At 41.0% G+C, this 19944-nt stretch overlaps 1 protein-coding gene across 1 annotated transcript in view; it reads left to right on the top strand.

Annotated features, from left to right (window-relative positions):
* The window catches only part of FUT9 (fucosyltransferase 9), a 322869-nt gene that overhangs the window by 1526 nt on the left and 301399 nt on the right, over positions 1-19944 (top strand). The window lies entirely within an intron of this gene.

Below are 19944 nucleotides of genomic sequence, written 5' to 3'. Positions count from 1 at the left end.
ACATTTTAAATGTAAATAAAAATATATGGAATATTCTATTAATCAAAAAAGAGTAGTAACAATAATCAAATCCTATTTTATATGCACAGCACACTTTAATGCGAGTCACAGCTAAAGTTGGTATATTTCCATCTGTGTGGGTGAGATGAGCAGTCACTGCAGACAAATGTTTCAATGAGTCTGGACTATAAAACACAGAAAGCTGTGCACAGGGCATTTGTTAGATCCCAAACTTATAGGGACTGTCCTTATAGATGGCTGTTGCATGAGGCTGTAGTAGGAAGAGGCTATATACAGCATATTGCATTGGGCGACATTACAAAATGAGAAATAAATGACTCCTCTCACTTGCAGTCCTAGCACATTTTTGCTGGACCATGTATAAATGACTGCTTTTTTTAGTCGTGTTAGTGGTCAGGCCATTGTCCCCATTGGCACTGATTGCGTTTACATGTGAATTGATCATTTTATGCTAGACAATGAAGAATTGTAAGTTCAGACTTCCTATACTATATATATTCCATGTATTCCACCATAGCCAGCATTACTTCCCACTCTATATCTCTTCAGATATTGCATGTATTGCTTTGTGACATTGGGATGTAATGGTTCTGTTCTTCTCATACACATTTAATTCTATCCAAATTAGTCTGTCCCAGTGAGGATTGTCTTCCAGATTATATTCTTCTGCTGTTCAGGTTGAGCTATTGCAGCACGCTGTCCATCTAGATGGGTGCTGAAATAGGAATCATTTATTTACATGTTTAGACTTTTATGCCTGCATCTTAAATAACTATATTGAAATTAAAGGAACAATTAATTCTTTGATTGTCTTGGAGTCCAGAGAAAGGCTACCATTCTGTGATTCCCAATGCTTTCTTTGGCTGCAACCTGCTGATATTCTATTTTGGCTTCAAAATAAAGTCTTCATTGTGCTCTGTGCGAGTGACTTCAATTAGAATTTCTGCGTTGAAATATTCCGTTGTGACTGGTACTCCTTATTAGCTGTTTACACCCTGGATGTTTCCATTTGTGACATAGCATGTCCAAATGTTATTGTTTCGACAAATCAAAATCAAGATATCCGTTAAGAAATAAGATTACATTGCTAATGTAGATTTACTAAAAACCAGAGCACCAAACAGGAAAACTACCAAACAAGCATACCAATCCAGGAAAAATTTATAAAAATAAAGCCTTTATTATCAGAAATGGCAATTAATTACAAAAGTGCAAAAATTATATATGATCATACATATTTAAAATAAATTATAAAAATACGCAACAACAGGATAAAAACAAAATTGTTCCCAGCAGAAAAATAACCCCAGATATACTAAATCAGGATTTTTTCGACTACAGCTGCACCAGAGTATACACAAAAACTAGTGTTCAAAATTATATAAAATATAAAAATATATAAATATTCGATATTAATAAAAGAGGAAAAAGAAATTTGGGTGATACTAAAAAGTGCAACTGTGCAGTTATATATAAGCAGCAAATATAAAGTGCTGGAATGCTGTGACCATAAATAAGGTCATACCATGTGCAATCCACAACAATCAAGTGCAAATATGTGGCAAAACTCCAGATAGCACCGCAATCATATGTATTAGTATACCTCTGGGGGGCTGGGTCCTGTATCGGCGTTCACCCGACGCGCGTTTCGGAGCACTGTCCTTCGTCAGGGGGTCACAGCATTCCAGCACTTTATATTTGCTGCTTATATATAACTGCACAGTTGCACTTTTTAGTATCACCCAAATTTCTTTTTCCTCTTTTATTAATATCGAATATTTATATATTTTTATATTTTATATAATTTTGAACACTAGTTTTTGTGTATACTCTGGTGCAGCTGTAGTCGAAAAAATCCTGATTTAGTATATCTGGGGTTATTTTTCTGCTGGGAACAATTTTGTTTTTATCCTGTTGTTGCGTATTTTTATAATTTATTTTAAATATGTATGATCATATATAATTTTTGCACTTTTGTAATTAATTGCCATTTCTGATAATAAAGGCTTTATTTTTATAAATTTTTCCTGGATTGGTATGCTTGTTTGGTAGTTTTCCTGTTCGGTGCTCTGGTTTTTAGTCTTTCTCTGGCAGTGGCTCTCGCTGTCCGCTTCCACGGTGCACCCTGACTAATGATGTATTGTGTGATATAAAAGTGATTTTTCATGATTTGTGGATACTCTGGGGTATATTGTGGTATTTAATTGTAATGTAGATTTAGCAGATCTGAATTTCTCACTTCATGTTTTGGTTTGTGAGCAGCTTTATTATCTATAAAGGCTACATTTCCACAATTAATTTTTGTTGAGTGTTTTTTACGCTGCAAATTTTTGTAAAAATTGCAAGTAACCTATTTTACTTAAAGGGAATCTGTCACCCCAGGCGCTGGGCCTCTCTGACCTTTCCCAACTCCTGCGCACTGCAGTACTTTGCCCTCAACAGGGCAGACAAAATACGCCTGCGCAGGAGCCGCGGCAGGAAGTAAAGAAGAGGACGTCATCGCATGAAGATAGGAGGCGCTAGACCCGGACCGCGACGCCCATCGCACCAGGACCGCCCTTGGGTGAGTATAATATAATCTGCTTTTCTTATCTTTCATATTATATCGGTGGCTTATCTACAGCATTATAGAATGCTGTAGATAAGCCCCTGATGGCGGTTGCCACAGCTTATAAGCCAAAATTGGGGTGACAGATTCACTTTAATGGGTGCAGAAATGGTGCAGAAAACATGGGAACATATGTGGGAACATAGTCTTAAACAAGAAAAAGTAACAAAAAAAAACAGCACTCACCCCATCCTTCTTTCAAGATGTGTTTTTAATCCATAAAATTGGTTACATTGATATTAGCGGAGGTGCAGGTGTCAGGGGAGTTTTTTCATGAACAGTGACACCTGACGGACGTAATGTAAACTTAATGTAACCGACTGTATGGATTAAAACCACATCTTGAATGAAGGATCCGGTGAGTGCTGTTTTTCTTGTTACTTTATCCGGCATAATATATGTTCTTTATGCATGCACGACGCAGAAGAGATCCAGTGAGGCTATTTCTGAGGATTTGGGTTGAAATAACAAACAGAAAAAAGTGACTTGGTGCCTGGAATAACCCTCCTTTATTTAAATAGTCCTAGACAACTCTGTAGATGTGAAATGGACATAAATGTAAGTTTTTTATTAGTGAACTAGCTGAAGAGCCCGGCGTTGCCTGGGCATAGTAAATATCTGTGGTTAGTTATAGCACCTCACTTCTCTTATTTTCCCATCACGCCTCTCATTTTCCAAATCACATCTCTCATTTTCTCCCTCACACCTCTCATTTTCTCCCTCACTCCTCTCATTCCCCCCTAACACTTGTCATTTCAACCTCACACCTCTAATTTTCACCTCATCACCTCAGTATATACATGTTTGTCATCTCCCTTATGTATAGTATACATCTGTATGTCATCTCCTGTATATAGTATATACCTGTATGTCATCTCCCCTGTATATATTATATACCTGCTATGTGTCATCTCCCCTATATATAGTATATACCTGAATGTCATCTCCTCCTGTATATAGTATATACCTGTGTGTCATCTCCCTTGTATATAGTATATATCTGTGTGTCATCTCCTCCTGTATATTGTATATACCTGCATGTTATCTTCTATATATAGCATATACCTGTGTGTCATCTCCTCCTGTATATAGTATATACCTGTAGGTCATCTGCTCCTGTATATAATATATGCCTGTGTGTCATCTCCTCCTGTATATAGTATATACCTGTATGTCATCTCCTCCTGTATATAGTATGTACCTGTATGTCATCTCCTACTCTATATAGTATATACCTGTGTGTCATCTCTCCTGTATATAGTATATATCTATGTGTCATCTCCCCTGTATATAGTATATACCTGTGTGTCATCTCCTCCTGTATTAGACCTCGTTCACACGTTATTTGCTCAGTATTTTTACCTCAGTATTTGTAAGCTAAATTGGCAGCCTGATAACTCCCCAGCCAACAGGAAGCCCTCCCCCTGGCAGTATATATTGGCTCACACATACACATAATAGACAGGTCATGTGACTGACAGCTGCCGTATTTCCTATATGGTACATTTGTTGTAGTTTGTCTGCTTATTAATCAGATTTTTATTTTTGAAGGTTAATACCAGACTTGTGTGTGTTTTAGGGCAAGTTTCGTTTGTCAAGTTGTGTCTGTTGAGTTGCGTGTGGCGACATGCATGTAGCGACTTTTGTGAGATGAGTTTTGTGTGGCAACATGCGTGTAGCAACTTTTTGTGTGTCGAGTTGCATGTGACAGGTTAGTGTAGCAAGTTGTGTGCAGCAAGTTTTGCGCATGGCGAGTTTTGCGCGTGGCGAGTTTTATGTGTGGTGCCTTTTGAGTATGTGCAAGTTTTGTGTGAGGCAACTTTTGCATGTGTTGCAACTTTTGTGCATGTGGCAATTTTTCCGCGAGTGCAAGTTTTGCGTGTGGCGAGTTTTCCATGAGGTGAGTTTTGCACTTGTGGCGAGTTTTGCAAGAGCCTAGTTTTTGCATGTGGCGAGTTCTGCGCGTGGCGAGTTTTGAGCGGCGACTTTTGTGTTTTGACTTTTATGTTGCGAGGTTGGTGTATTTGTGGTGAAATGTGTGCTGAGGGTAATATGTGTTCAAGCACGTGGTAGTGTGTGGCGCATTTTGTGTGTGTGTTCATATCCCCGTGTGTGGTGAGTATCCCATGTCGGGGCCCCACCTTAGCAACTGTACGGTATATACTCTTTGGCGCCATCGCTCCCTTTCTTTAAGTCCCCCTTGTTCACATCTGGGCAGCTGTCAATTTGCCTCCTACACTTTTCCTTTCATTTTTTCCCATTATGTAGATAGGGGCAAAATTGGTGAATTGGAAAGCGCAGGGTTAAAATTTCACCTCACAATATAGCCTATGACGCTCTCGGGGTCCAGAAGTGTGACTGTGCAAGATTTTGTGGCTGTAGCTGCGACGCCTCCAACACTTTTCCTTTCACTTTTTCCCCATTATGTAGATAGGGGCAAAATTGTTTGGTGAATTGGAAAGCACGGGGTTAAAATTTCACCTCACAACATAGCCTATGACGCTCTCAGGGTTCAGACGTGTGACTGTGCAAAATTTTGTGGCTGTAGCTGCGACGCCTCCAACACTTTTCCTTTCACTTTTTTCCCCATTATGTAGATAAGGGCAAAATTGTTTGGTGAATTGGAATGCGCGGGGTTAAAATTTTCGCCTCACAACATAGCCTATGATGCTCTCGGGGTCCAGACGTGTGACTGTGCAAAATTTTGTGGCTGTAGCTGCGACGGTGCAGATGCCAATCCCAGACATACATACATACACACACACACACACACACACACACACACACACTCAGCTTTATATATTAGATCTCACACTCTTGAGCAGCTTTCCCCTAATATCAGTAGAGACAGACATCCCACCAATATTTCCCCGCATGTGTTTTTTTCTCCTGAAGATAAGCGGCAATTACAAAAGTTTGGTGGTCACTTCTGAATTAGAATAATGCTCCATTTATACTGGCATGTTCATCTTCTATATTTGGAAGAGTTATTCTTGGTTTAGTAATTCATATCATTTTAGGAATTTTTTTCTTTCTTGTTTGTGAAAGGAGCAGATCTCCTTAAATATTGAAGTAAATCTTCACTTTTATGCATTTTCAGGTTTTTGCCATTGAAATATGTCTAAACATAGGGCAGCACAGTGGCTCAGTGGATTGCACTGCAGCACTGGGGTCCTGGGTTCAAATCCCACCAAGGACAACATCTGCAAGGAGTTTGTATGTTCTCAACGTGTTTGAGTGGGTTTCCTCCAGGTTTTTCAGTTTCCTCCCACATTCCAAAGACATACTGATAGGGAATTTAGATTGTGAGTCCTATCGGGGGCAGCGATGATAATGTGTGCAAACTGTAAAGCGCTGCTGTTAGCACTATATAAAAATAAAGATTATTATTATTACGGGATTTTTAAAGGGAATCCGTCAACAGGTTTTTGCTGTCCCATCTGAGAGTAGAACCATTTAAGAGCATAAACCCTGATTCCAGCAATGTGTAACTTAATTCTTTCTATAGGCTTGATAAAATTTGTTTTATCAACTAGTTCTGTATAACCTGGCCTACAACATTAACCACTTCAGGAGTGGACAGTTTCTTGATTTATGCTTTTACTTTTTCTCCCTCTTCTTCCATGAGCCATTATTTTCTCTTATTTTTCCCCCAACAGCAGTATGAAGTTTTATTTTTTTAAAAGATGAGTTGTAGTTTCGAATGACATCAATTTTACCATAAAGTGTACTGAAAAATGGGAAAAACAAATTCCAAGTGGGATGAAATGGTGAAAAATGATGCCACCATTGTTTTTTGTGCTTTGTTTTTATAGCATTCATTTCTTGGTATAAATGAACTAGAAGCATTATTCTACAGGTCACTATCATTACACCATACCAAACTTGCTTTGATTTTTGCTATTATTTAAATGGTGCAAAAAAATATGAAATTTGTAAAAAAAGAAAAAAAAAAAGTGCAGTGACTTAAAAATGCATTTCTGGAGCTTCAAGTTTTTTTCTCTTTACTGTGTTTATCAACCAACTTAATTTATTTAAAATTTTGATTGCTCAGACTTTTTTTAAACAGTTTGACCCCCGATTAGTGATTGTTGATTTTCCCCTTTTCTGGAATAATTTGCGCCTAGTGGCTTTAGTAATTCCACTTTATTCTATATATTCTTTGAATCACTTTCGAAATTGTCTTTCTTTTTTAAGTCTTTTTTAATTCTTCCTTGACAACTTTGCTTATCCAGATGTATTAGACAGATTAATAAAATGTGACTTTTTCCAAATGTTCCTTTTTTTGGCACATCTCATTCCAGTTCCTACCTGGAGTAAGGCTTCAATTTGGAGCAAAAAACATCAAAACCGATTTTTTTATATATATATTTTTAAACATTTTCATATATTTTCATTTTGTTTATGTAGAGCAATATGTAGTATAAATCTTGGTCTCTTTTGAAGTTAAAAAGTTAAACAAAGCTGAGCTTCAGATGAGTACCAAGATGGCAATAAGAGGGGCCTTCATCAAGGCCCTGGCTGCCATGGTAGCGCATTACTGTGCCTTGATCACATCATGAGGGGTGATGGGAGATGCACAGGCAGTGATGCAATTTCAATACTGCTCTCAGTTTTCGTGGCTTTTAGAGATAGATGCCGGCCATTTAAGATAGCCAGCATCTGCCCCGTGTGGTGGGAACTCATCTCCTGATCCCCCTCCAGACATGGTCACCCCAGCACAGTAAGTACAGTTACGTCCATATGCACAATGGATGGGGTTAATTGACTGCTTTCTGTCTACACTTTACATAGAAAATTGCCAATTAGTGCTTGGTGGTAGGGATAGGCAAAGCCTTTTAATTTCAAAGACCACGTTGCTGCAGGTTTACTAGTCCTCTCAGTGATAAGCAAACTACAGCAAGTAACTCAGTAAGTGATATATTGTTAAAATCGGGGTCTCTGCCCCTACATAATACTGTTCTCAGATGAGTTAGCAAAATATTCATGCAGAATCCCTTTAAAGGGACTCTGTCACCTGAATTTGGAGGGAACAATCTTCAGCCATGGAGGCGGGGTTTTTGGGTGTTTGATTCACCCTTTCCTTACCCGCTGGCTGCATGCTGGCTGCAATATTGGATTGAAGTTCATTCTCTGTCCTCCGTAGTACATGCCTGCACAAGGCAATCTTGCCTTGCGCAGGCGTGTACTATGGAGGACAGAGAATGAACTTCATTCCAATATTGCAGCCAGCGGGTAAGGAAAGGGTGAATCAAACACCCAAAAACCCCGCCTCCATGGCTGAAGATTGTTCCCTCCAACATCAGGTGACAGAGTCCCTTTAAGCTGAGATCTCCAACAATCACTAGAATAAAGTTTTGTGTCAAGACAAAGTACTTTTTTGGATTTAGCTCACAGATCTCCAGCAAGTTTCTCCAAACCAATGAATTTAAGTTTAAATCCACAAATCCTAAAGTTCATTAGTTTTATTGGTTATGGTTGTCTGTTTTAAGAACTTTTGGTATTATATCTAGCCGCAAACTGTTGATGTGATTATTTTAGAATACTATTTATTATACTTAGTGTATAAATTAAACTCTGGTAGTATATCCATTAGGTTTTTGATTAATGTCTTTCAAACTCCTTAAAACAATTCTCCACGATACAAAACACATACCAGCTTTATTTCCAAAAACAGCGCCGCCTATCTATGGGCTGTGTCTAGTATTGCAGCTCAGCTCCATTGACAAGAATGGGCTGAAACACCACACACAATCTGTTGACACGTGTCACAAGGCTTTGTATGAAAGTAACAATTTTGCATAGCTATATAATTAGGTAAATGAGAATTCCAGCTTGAACAGATAGCGCTTAATTAAAACTTGTAGAATTCTCCAATAATATCATTTAAATAATTAATTACTCACAGTTTTCAAGATCTCTGCCTGCAGTCATTCAATAGGAGACCTCATTGCTTACCTCTATGGTCCTGATGATAATACTTACTTTATACTTTTCTCTTTGATATGCAGAACTTCTTTTAAAGAACTTATACACATAACTATATGTCAATCATGCCATCAGGCTGCCTTGACCTAACACTTGGGGAATAAATATTTCCTACATGTATACATCAGGATGAGAGTAAATTTATAAACACACAAATATAAAAATATCATCCAATACTCAATAGAAGCCAATAAGAGGGACTTAAAATGAACCTGTCAGCAGGATTGTGCTCAGTAACCTACAGACATTGTCATGTTGGCTTCATTATACTGATTAAAATGATTTTCAAGGTTATGAAATCTGTCTTGTGGTTGTTGTTTAAGCTTTTTTTGTAGTTTTCAGTCAATGAGATTTGCGTGCTTCAGGGTGGACTGTGGGGGGTCTTTATGAGCTGCTCTGCTTATATATGCATCTGTATGGGCTTATGATAGGTCACTGATCCGTCACTGACCTGCCCCTTATTTTATATAACGCATATAATATTGTGAAAAAAAATTAGCATTCATCACACAGGCAACGGTGGCATGATACAATGGGTAGTATGCCTGTATGCATTTATTATTTAGTCATATAGTAGTGTGGGAATAAAAAATATATATATTTTCATCAAAATGGTGCCAGTGTCTGCGCCTGCGCAGCTGCATCTATTGCGTTCTGATAGCTGCTACTGCACAGGTGCCTCGCTGGCGCCATTTTGCTAGAGGAAAAAATTGGGCTCCATCAAGATGGCACAGACAGGTAGCATCTATCGCCAATAGTTGCTACTGCGCAGGTGCCACCAGCGCCATCTTGATGGAACTTCTGAACTTCTATGATACTATAGAATATGGTGGATTCTTTGTTATCTATTGCTTTTTCATGACAGTTAAGGCTTTTGCTCTTTCCTCACATAGTATTTAGTATTGTTCTACTGTGGGGGAAATAAGTATATGATCCTTTGCTGATTTTGTAAGTTTGCCCACTGACAAAGACATGAACAGTCTGATTGGCCGGCCGCGACCAATCAGCGAGATTGGGGCGGGAGTTAAACACTGCTTCACTTTTTACTATTGATGCTGCCTATGCAACATCAATAGTAAAAACATAGAATTTTAAAAATAATAATAATGAAAAAAAACATTATATTCTAACCTTCCGAAGTCCGCTGCAGCCTTTCCCGCTCCTCGCGCTCCGGTCCCAAGAATGCGTTGCAGCAATGACTCGAGATCACGTAGCAGTCTTGCGAGATGATGACGTAGCAGTCTCGTGAGACCACTACATGATCACGGGTTATTGCCGAAAGGCATTACTGGGAACAGAGCGTCACGAGGAGCATCGGTAAAGGCCTCGGCTGGATCCAGGGGCCGATGGAAGGTGAGTATATAACTTTTTTTTTAACAGGGATATGGTGCCTACATTGCTATATACTACGTGGGCTGTGTTTTATACTACGTGGGCTATGTTATGTACTGTGTGGCCTGTGTTATATAATACATGGGCTGTGCTTTATACTACGTGCCTGTGCAATATAGTACATGGCTGTGTTATATACTGCGTGGTCTGTGCTATATACTATGCGAGCTGTGCAATCTACTATGTGGTCTATGCTATATACTATGTGCCTGTGCAATATAGTACGTGGCTGTGTTATATACTGCATGGGCTGTGCTATATACTAAGTGAGCTGTGTGATATACTACGTGGCTGTGCTATATACTACGTGGCTGTGCTATATACTACGTGGGATGTGCAATACACTACGTAGCTGTGCTATATACTACATGGCTGTGCTACATGCTATGTGGCTGTGTTATATACTGCGTGGGCTGTGTTATATCATGTGTGGGCTGTGCTATATACTATGTGGCCTGTGCTATATACTACGTGGCTGTGTTATATACTGCGTGGGCTGTGTTATATACTGCGTGGGCTGTGCAATATACTATGTGGCTATGCTATATACTAAGTGGGCTGTGTTATATACTACGTGGCTGTGCATTCTAGAATACCCGATGTGTTAGAATCGGGCCACCATCTAGTCAAAAATAAAATCCAGAAAATCACATTGTATAAATTATATAAATTTATTTGCATTTTGCAGTGAGAAATAAGTATTTGATCTCTCTGGCAAACAAGACTTAATACTTGGTGGCAAAACCCTTGGTGGCAAGCACAGAAGTCAGACATTTTTGCAGTTGATGATGAGGTTTGCGCACATGTAAGGAGGAATTTTGGTCCACCGCTTTTTGCAGATCATCTCTAAATCAAGAAGATTTTAAGGCTGCCACTTGGCAACTCAGAACTTCAGCTTCCTCCTTTTTGAGCAATTCCTTTGTTTCCTTGGCTATATATTTTGGGTCATTGTCTTGCGGGTAGACCCAGCCATGACCCATTTTTAATATCCTGGCGGAGGGAAGGAGGTTGTCACTCAAGATTTTATGGTACATGGCTCCATCCATTCTCCCATTGATGAAGTGAAGAAGTCCTGTGCCCTTAGCAGAGAAACACTAACAAAACATAATGTTTCCACCTCCATGATTGACAGTGGGGCCAGTGTTCTTTGGGTCACCAGCAGCATTTCTCTTCTTCCAAAGATGACGAGTTTAGTTAATGCCAAAGACCTCAATTTTTGTTTCATCTGACCAGAGCACCTTCTCCCATTCACTCACAGAATCATCCAGGTGTTAATTGGCAAACTTCAGATGGGCCTGCACATGTGCCTTCTTGAGCAGGGGGACCTTGCAGACACTGCAGGATTTTAAACCTTTCCAGCTTAATGTATTACAAATGGTTTTCTTGGTGACTGTGGTCCCAGCTGCCTTGAGATCATTAACAAGCTACCCCATGTAGTTTTAGGCTGATCTCTTACCTTCCTCATGATCAGGGAAACCCTACCTACAAAGTGAGATTTACATGGTGACACAGTCGTTTTGCATTTCTTCCATTTTCTTACTATTGCACCAACAGTTGTTTCCTTCTCACCCAGCATCTTACCTATGGTTTTGTAGCCCATTCTAGCTTTGTGCAGGTCTATGATCTGTCCCTGACATCCTCATAACACTCTTTGGTCCTGTCCATGTTGTAGAGGTTAGAGTTTGACTGATTAATTGAGTCTGTGCACAGGAGTTTTTTTTATTTATAAAGGTGACTATGTAAGACAGCTGTCTTTAATGCAGGCAATGAGTTGATCTGTAGCGTCTAACTGGTCTGTAGGAGCCAGAATTCTTAATGGTTGGTAGGAGATCAAATACTTATTTCTCACTGCAAAATGCAAATCAATTTATATAATTCATACAATGTTAGTTTCTGGATTTTATTTTTGATATTCTATCTCTTATTGTTAAAATTAACCTACCCTTAAAATTATAGACTGTTCATGTCTTTGTCAGTGGCAGACTTACAAAATCAGCAAGGGATCGAATACTGGCGCATAGCAAATGTGGTGCCAATATTCAAAAAGGGCTCTAAAAGTGAACCTGGAAATTATAGGCCAGTAAGTCTAACCTCTATTGTTGGTAAAATATTTGAAGGGTTTCTGAGGGATGTTATTCTGGATTATCTCAATGAGAATAACTGTTTAACTCCATATCAGCATGGCTTTATGAGAAATCGCTCCTGTCAAACCAATCTAATCAGTTTTTATGAAGAGGTAAGCTATAGGCTGGACCACGGTGAGTCATTGGACGTGGTATATCTCGATTTTTCCAAAGCGTTTGATACCGTGCCGCACAAGAGGTTGGTACACAAAATGAGAATGCTTGGTCTGGGGGAAAATGTGTGTAAATGGGTTAGTAACTGGCTTAGTGATAGAAAGCAGAGGGTGGTTATAAATGGTATAGTCTCTAACTGGGTTGCTGTGACCAGTGGGGTACCGCAGGGGTCAGTATTGGGACCTGTTCTCTTCAACATATTCATTAACTTCCTACCTCTGATAGCTGTCCCATCTGCTGCAATAGACTCTAATGGTATTAACTCCCTCCTCTGCTTGCTGTCTGTCATCTGCTGCTTTACCATCTAGAAACATAATTTAATGTGTTTGCTAATTCATTGGTATAATTTATCTGTTGCATTGCACTTAAAACTTACTGTCCACTTACTATCCATGACTGGGATCAGTGTAGATCTTATCTGGTGGAAGGTGTGAAAGTAGATTTTACCAGGCTGAGTGTCTTTGATCATCTTTTCAAAGAAAAAAAAAAAACCCCTGGTGTGCTAGCCAGCTGCCAAATTATCCTCAACCAGTTCCCACAATCCATCTCTTCTGGGCTATAAATTTAGAACCTTCCTTAGGGGTGCACGCAAGTGGGGGTGCACGCTAGCGTCCCATAAGCAAAGCGTCACAGAAGATAAGCGTCGTGACACCGCAGTTATTCCATGGCAGTTAGTCAGGGCAGGAGTCAGGTAACCCACACTCTGCTCTCCCTTCTATCCATGTGCATTATTCCTATCATCCTATGCTCCCTTGCAATCCACATTCACCGCCCAATCCCCCCTCAATCACGACTCATATACATCAGCTCCTCTCTCCTTCCCTCTCCCATGTACAGCTCCCATGCACTTCTCACCTTCCTGAAAAACCTCAGTCCATCTTACCCAAACAGACTGCATAAAAAAACTTCATACAATCCCAAAAGCTACTTGCTTTTTATCTTCCTACTCCTGCTGATATCAGGAGACATCTCCCCAAACCCCGGTCCACCATCCACCAACCTCAACCCCTACCCTACCTCACATCGAAACCTTACTAATCTTACTAATATTAATTGCACTCCTTCATCCCCTCCTTCTTTTAATTGTGCCCTTTGGAATCCACGGTCTGTATGTAACAAGCTTCCTTTCCTACACAATTACTTTCTGAAAAACTCTCTGAATCTGCTGGCCCTCACGGAAACCTGGATTCAGGATTCTGACACTGTCTCTCCTGCTGCCATTACCCATGGTGGCTTACAATTCTCCCATTCCCCGAGACCAACAAACAGACCTGGTGGTGGAGTTGGCATACTCCTGTCCCCACAATGCACTTTCCAGGTCATCCCCTCAGTTCCATCACTCTCATTCCCTTCTTTTGAGGTCCACACCATCAGGCTCTTTCGCCCCCTCTCCCTCAGAGTAGCGGTCATATACCGGCCCCCAGGCTCACCCACCCGCTTCCTGGACCATTTCTCTGCCTGGCTGCCGCACTTCATGTCCTCAGAACTACCAACCCTTATCCTGGGAGACTTCAACATCCCCATTAACAGCCCCATTTCCACATCTGCATCCCAGCTTCTGTCACTAACCACTTCTCTCGGCCTCTCACAGCTCTCAACCTCTGAGACACACAAGGACGGTAACACCCTGGACCTGGTTTTTGCCCGGCTCTGCTCAATCTCCTACATAGATAACTCACCGCTTCCCCTCTCTGACCACAACATTCTCTCCTTCACACTCACATATCCTCGCTCACCCCAGCACCCTCCTACACACCATTCAGTCAGAAATCTACAAGCCATTAACCCTCTTACACTTTCAGACTCCCTACGCTTATCATTGTCCCCAATCTCTTCCTTTTCCTGTCCTGATCTGGCGGTACATCACTTCAATGACACTCTTAGAAGCACCCTTGACCAAGTAGCTCCCCTCACCCTCAGGACCTCCAAACACAGAATAAAACAGCCCTGGCTCACATCGCAAACCCGATTTCTCCAGCGATCCTCTAGGTGTGCTGAACGCTTATGGAGGAAAACACGCACACCAGAAGACTTCATACACTTCAAATTTATGTTAAGGACCTATAACTTTGCCCTTCACTTCGCTAAACAGACCTACTTTACCACTCTGATCTCCTCACTATCCAACAACCCCAAGAAACTTTTTGACACCTTTCACTCCCTCCTCAGGCCAAAAGCACAAGCCCCTATCACAGATATTTGTGCTGGTGACCTGGCCTCCCACTTTATAGAGAAAATAGACAATATCCGTCAGGAAATCCGCTCCCAACAACTAAGTTCAGTGACTCCCATCCCTCCCCTCATTGCCCCTGGCTCACTCTCCACATTCGATCCCATCACAGAAGAAGAAGTCTCCAAGCTCCTCTCCTCTTCTCGTCCGACTACATGCACTACCGACCCCATTCCCTCACATCTCCTCCAGTCTCTCTCTCCAGTTGTCACAAGTCACCTAACTACAATCTTTAATCTCTCCCTCTCCTCTGGCATTTTCCCCTCCTCCTTCAAACACTCTATCATTACTCCATTACTAAAGAAACCCACCCTCGACCCATCCTGCACAAACAACTACAGACCGGTCTCCAATCTCCCCTTCATCTCTAAACTCTTGGAGCGCCTGATATACTCCCGCCTTACCCGTTACCTCTCCACTCACTCCCTCCTAGACCCTTCACAGTCCGGTTTCCGCCCCCTACATTCGACAGAAACTGCACTCATCAAAGTGACCAATGACCTTCTGACAGCAAAACGTAATGGTGACCACTCTCTGCTCATTCTTCTCGACCTTTCTGCAGCTTTTGACACTGTTGACCACCCTCTCCTGCTCTCTAGGCTCCAGTCACTAGGCATTAAGGACACTGCTCTCTCCTGGTTCTCCTCCTATCTTTCCGACCGCTCCTTCAGTGTTCTGTTCTCTGGCTCCACTTCATCTCCTCTTCCTCTCACTGTTGGGGTACCTCAGGGCTCAGTCCTTGGCCCCCTTCTGTTCTCTCTCTACACGGCCCCAATTGGACAGACCATCAGCAGATTTGGCTTTCAGTACCATCTTTATGCCGACGACACACAACTATATACGTCATCCCCTGACCTTACCCCCGCTGTACTACAGAATGCCACTGACTGTCTGTCCGCAGTCTCCAACATCATGTCCGCTCTCTATCTGAAACTCAACCTCTCCAAAACTGAACTTCTTCTGCTCCCACCATCTACTAACCTCCCTAAATCTGACATTTCCCTCTCCGTGGGTGGCACCATAATAACACCCCGGCAGCAGGCGCGCTGTCTGGGTGTTATGTTTGACTCCGATCTCTCCTTCACCTCCCATATACAATCTCTTGCCCGCTCGTGCCGCTTACACCTAAAGAACATCTCTAGAATCCGCCCTTTTCTCACCATGGAGACAGCTAAAACCCTCACGGTCGCCCTGATCCACTCCCGCCTGGACTACTGTAACGCTCTATTAATTGGCCTCCCCCTCACTCGACTTTCCCCTCTCCAGTCCATCCTTAATGCAGCAGCCAGGGTCGTCCATCTGGCTAATCGTTACTCGGACGCGTCCGCTCTTCGCCAGTCGTTACACTGGCTGCCCATTCATTACAGGATACAATTCAAAGTACTTGTTCTCACCCACAAAGCTCTCCACAGTGCGGCACCCCCTTACATCTCCTCCCTCATTTCTGTCTATCAGCCTAACAGACCACTGCGCTCTGCAAATGACTTTCGGCTAACCTCTGCACTAATCCGTACCTCCCACTCCCGACTCCAAGACTTCTCCCGTGCTGCGCCAATCCTCTGGAATGCTCTACCCCAAGATATTAGGACCATCCATAATTTGCATAGTTTTAGGCGCTCGCTCAAAACACATTTGTTCAGAGCGGCCTATCACGTTCACTAATCAAAGTTATGTTATGTTTGTGTGTAGCCCATTCACTATCCCCATCTATTCCCCAACCCCTGAAGATGGCTGGACCATGATTTTAAATACATCATTGTAAATACACACCTGTACTTTGTATCTCCCCCACCTCATTGTAGATTGTAAGCTCTCACGAGCAGGGTCGTCTTATTTTGCTTTAATTATTGTATTGTTAACGTTGTTACTTATGACTTTTGTGTTTGAAACTGTTAAACTGTAAAGCGCTGCGGAATATGTTGGCGCTATATAAATAAAGATTATTATTATTATTAATGATCTGGTAGAAGGTTTACACAGTAAAATATCGATATTTGCAGATGATACAAAACTATGTAAAGCAGTTAATACAAGAGAAGATAGTATTCTGCTACAGATGGATCTGGATAAGTTGGAAACTTGGGCTGAAAGGTGGCAGATGAGGTTTAACAATGATAAATGTAAGGTTATACACATGGGAAGAAGGAATCAATATCACCATTACACACTGAATGGGAAACCACTGGGTAAATCTGACAGGGAGAAGGACTTGGGGATCCTAGTTAATGATAAACTTACCTGGAGCAGCCAGTGCCAGGCAGCAGCTGCCAAGGCAAACAGGATCATGGGGTGCATTAATAGAGGTCTGGATACACATGATGAGAGCATTATACTGCCTCTGTACAAATCCCTAGTTAGACCGCACATGGAGTACTGTGTCCAGTTTTGGGCACCGGTGCTCAGGAAGGATATAATGGAACTAGAGAGAGTACAAAGGAGGGCAACAAAATTAATAAAGGGGATGGGAGAACTACAATACCCAGATAGATTAGCGAAATTAGGATTATTTAGTCTAGAAAAAAGACGACTGAGGGGCGATCTAATAACCATGTATAAGTATATAAGGGGACAATACAAATATCTCGCTGAGGATCTGTTTATACCAAGGAAGGTGACGGGCACAAGGGGGCATTCTTTGCGTCTGGAGGAGAGAAGGTTTTTCCACCAACATAGAAGAGGATTCTTTACTGTTAGGGCAGTGAGAATCTGGAATTGCTTGCCTGAGGAGGTGGTGATGGCGAACTCAGTCGAGGGGTTCAAGAGAGGCCTGGATGTCTTCCTGGAGCAGAACAATATTGTATCATACAATTATTAGGTTCTGTAGAAGGACGTAGATCTGGGGATTTATTATGATGGAATATAGGCTGAACTGGATGGACAAATGTCTTTTTTCGGCCTTACTAACTATGTTACTATGTTACTATGTTACTTATTTCCCCCATTGTAATTATTAGTTTTTCAGAGTGTGAAAAAGCTTCAAATTTGTAATTAAATTACATAAAAGAACCTTAAAATAGAACTTATATGTGTCTGGTAGGATCTTTTCATGTGTTAGAATGCCTTTTTAGTGAAAATATGTTGGGGCTACGACATGAATAGGGTTTGTAAAATAGTTTATTAATCATTGTTATTATTATTATTAGCTTATTTTTTTTCCTTTTCTTTTTTTGGAGCATTTCAAATTATCTTCCCAGAAGGTAAAAAAAAACTTTTTTTGTGGGTTATAATTTATTTATGTATTATGTATGGTTTCCGAGGTTAACTAAAGATGGTTATGTAGTTTACATAATTGCCAAGTTATATTTAGATTATGATATAACCTGACTATATACAGTTATCTTCCATAGTAAAGCTTTGGCTTGGCTGCTGGATGAACATAGCACCTATTCAGAAGAGTGTAAGTACGTACGCAAGCACGGTGGCTCAATAGTTAGCACTGCATCGCTGGAGTCCTGGGTTCAAATCACATCAAGGACAATATCTGCAAGGAGTTTGTATGTTCTCCCTGAGCTGTTGTGGGTTTCCTACCAGTTACCTGTTTCCTCCCACTCTCCAAAGACAGGGTGATGGGGAATTCGGATTTTTAGAACCAATGAGGATAGTGGTGTGGAATATGAAGGTGCTATAGAAGTGAGTAAAATGAATACCTGCTTTTGCAGTTGATAATTTTTTATCACATTTTTTTCCTTGCTTGATAATGAGTACTATTTAAAAAACTTGGAGCTAGCATGGGATATAAATTGTCCCTGTCTTTTGCAATTACTTGCATGGCGGGGAAAAATAAATATTTTTTCAACCCGCTACATGTGATTTTGGGCATTGTCTATTCTAGTATGACTGTTACATCAATAACTTCACCATGATATAGGGTGTTGATGTGGTGGCTATACCTAACTTCTTAGCATATCTAAACAGTAACAATCTAAATTTAACATTTTCTTATGAAGCATAGCAGTCAGAGGTGGTGCTAATTGATTGTTGCATCATGACTCAAGTGGTGTCAGGAAAGTTACCACCATTATATTTCACAAACATTACTCCACATAACTGTTCTGCCACCCAAATAATTTTTAAAAGGAAGCTGAGAAGAAACTGTTCTGATGATCTGTTAGGAATGCAGAATAGGAAAAAAACAGATTGGCAAGGAGGGACTAAAATAGATAGTCTATCGAGATGGTAGAAAAGAGGTTAATTGCAGGACTCAGACTCCTTGTGATACCACACACCGATAAAATAGAAAAGTTTATACTCGCCTCCCATGCTGGCGCCATTTCCACGGTGTTGGCACTCACTCTTCACGGAGATTCAGTTCTGTGGTGACACGTGACCCTGGTGCCCGATCAGCACTGGCATCACTGTCTCCACCTTCTGTCAAATTGAATTGAACATGAATAGGAAGTCAGAGGTCAGCTGCAACCTGGACGTCTTCTTCATGCTCAATTCATATGAAAGTGGGGACAGTGATGCCAGCACTGCTCAGGCATCGGGACCGCGAGCACGGACACAGAGGAAACAATTGAGGCAAGGGAGGTGAGGTGAGTATACTTTTTTACTTTATCGGGGCTAAACATTTAGATCAAGAAGGGGTTGTCCTAGTAGTGGACAACCCGCACTTAATCATGGCACTCTTTAACATATTTCCCTTAAATATGCATGTCAAAGTACCTGTCAGATAGTGTTAATAGAAATGCTAACAACTCTTAAGTCGTAAGGTAGCCCAGTATCATATGGGTGAGGTGATGTAATTCCACTTTATTGTTATGAAGATAGAGAAAGCATCAGATCGCAGTGGGGATCAAAGGATGAAGTTACTTAGGCATAAGGAATATTGGATCTTTACTTTAGGAGCAAGGGAACGGGCACGTTTGGATTATATATGTGTTTAGATGTGTTTTTATTGAGGATGATACAATGGTAATGCAAAGAATGAATGTATGTAATGATATAAGGTGCACTTTATTTTTCTTCCATCTGATCTCAGAATAATAACAGAAAAAAAGACTATCATGTTATGCTAATGTTTTTCTGACTATGGTAATTATATTATATGAAGTATTTATATACAATTTCATGATTGTATGTTGTTGTATATACGTACACTCATTCAGCTGGGTGTGCTCCGGCCTTGTATTGGGAAGTAACACAAAAATGGTGCTTAAATATGTTTTAATCTATATATATAATTGTCTAAGGGTCACTTCCGTCTTTCTGTCTGTCCTTCTTTCTGTCATGGAAATTCATTGATCGCGGCCTCTGTCTGTCATGGAATCCAAGTCGCTGATTGGTCTCGCCAGCTGCCTGTCATGGCTGCCGCGACCAATCAGCAACGTGCACAGTCTGATTAGTCCCTCCCCTACAGTCACAGTGCCCGCCCCCCGCTCCATACTCCCCGTAGTGAGTGTGCCCGG

Source organism: Ranitomeya imitator, chromosome 5 (genome assembly GCF_032444005.1).
Source record: "Ranitomeya imitator isolate aRanImi1 chromosome 5, aRanImi1.pri, whole genome shotgun sequence".
In the NCBI taxonomy this organism is placed as follows: domain Eukaryota; kingdom Metazoa; phylum Chordata; class Amphibia; order Anura; family Dendrobatidae; genus Ranitomeya; species Ranitomeya imitator.
This window is presented reverse-complemented; position numbering and strand designations above follow the sequence as displayed.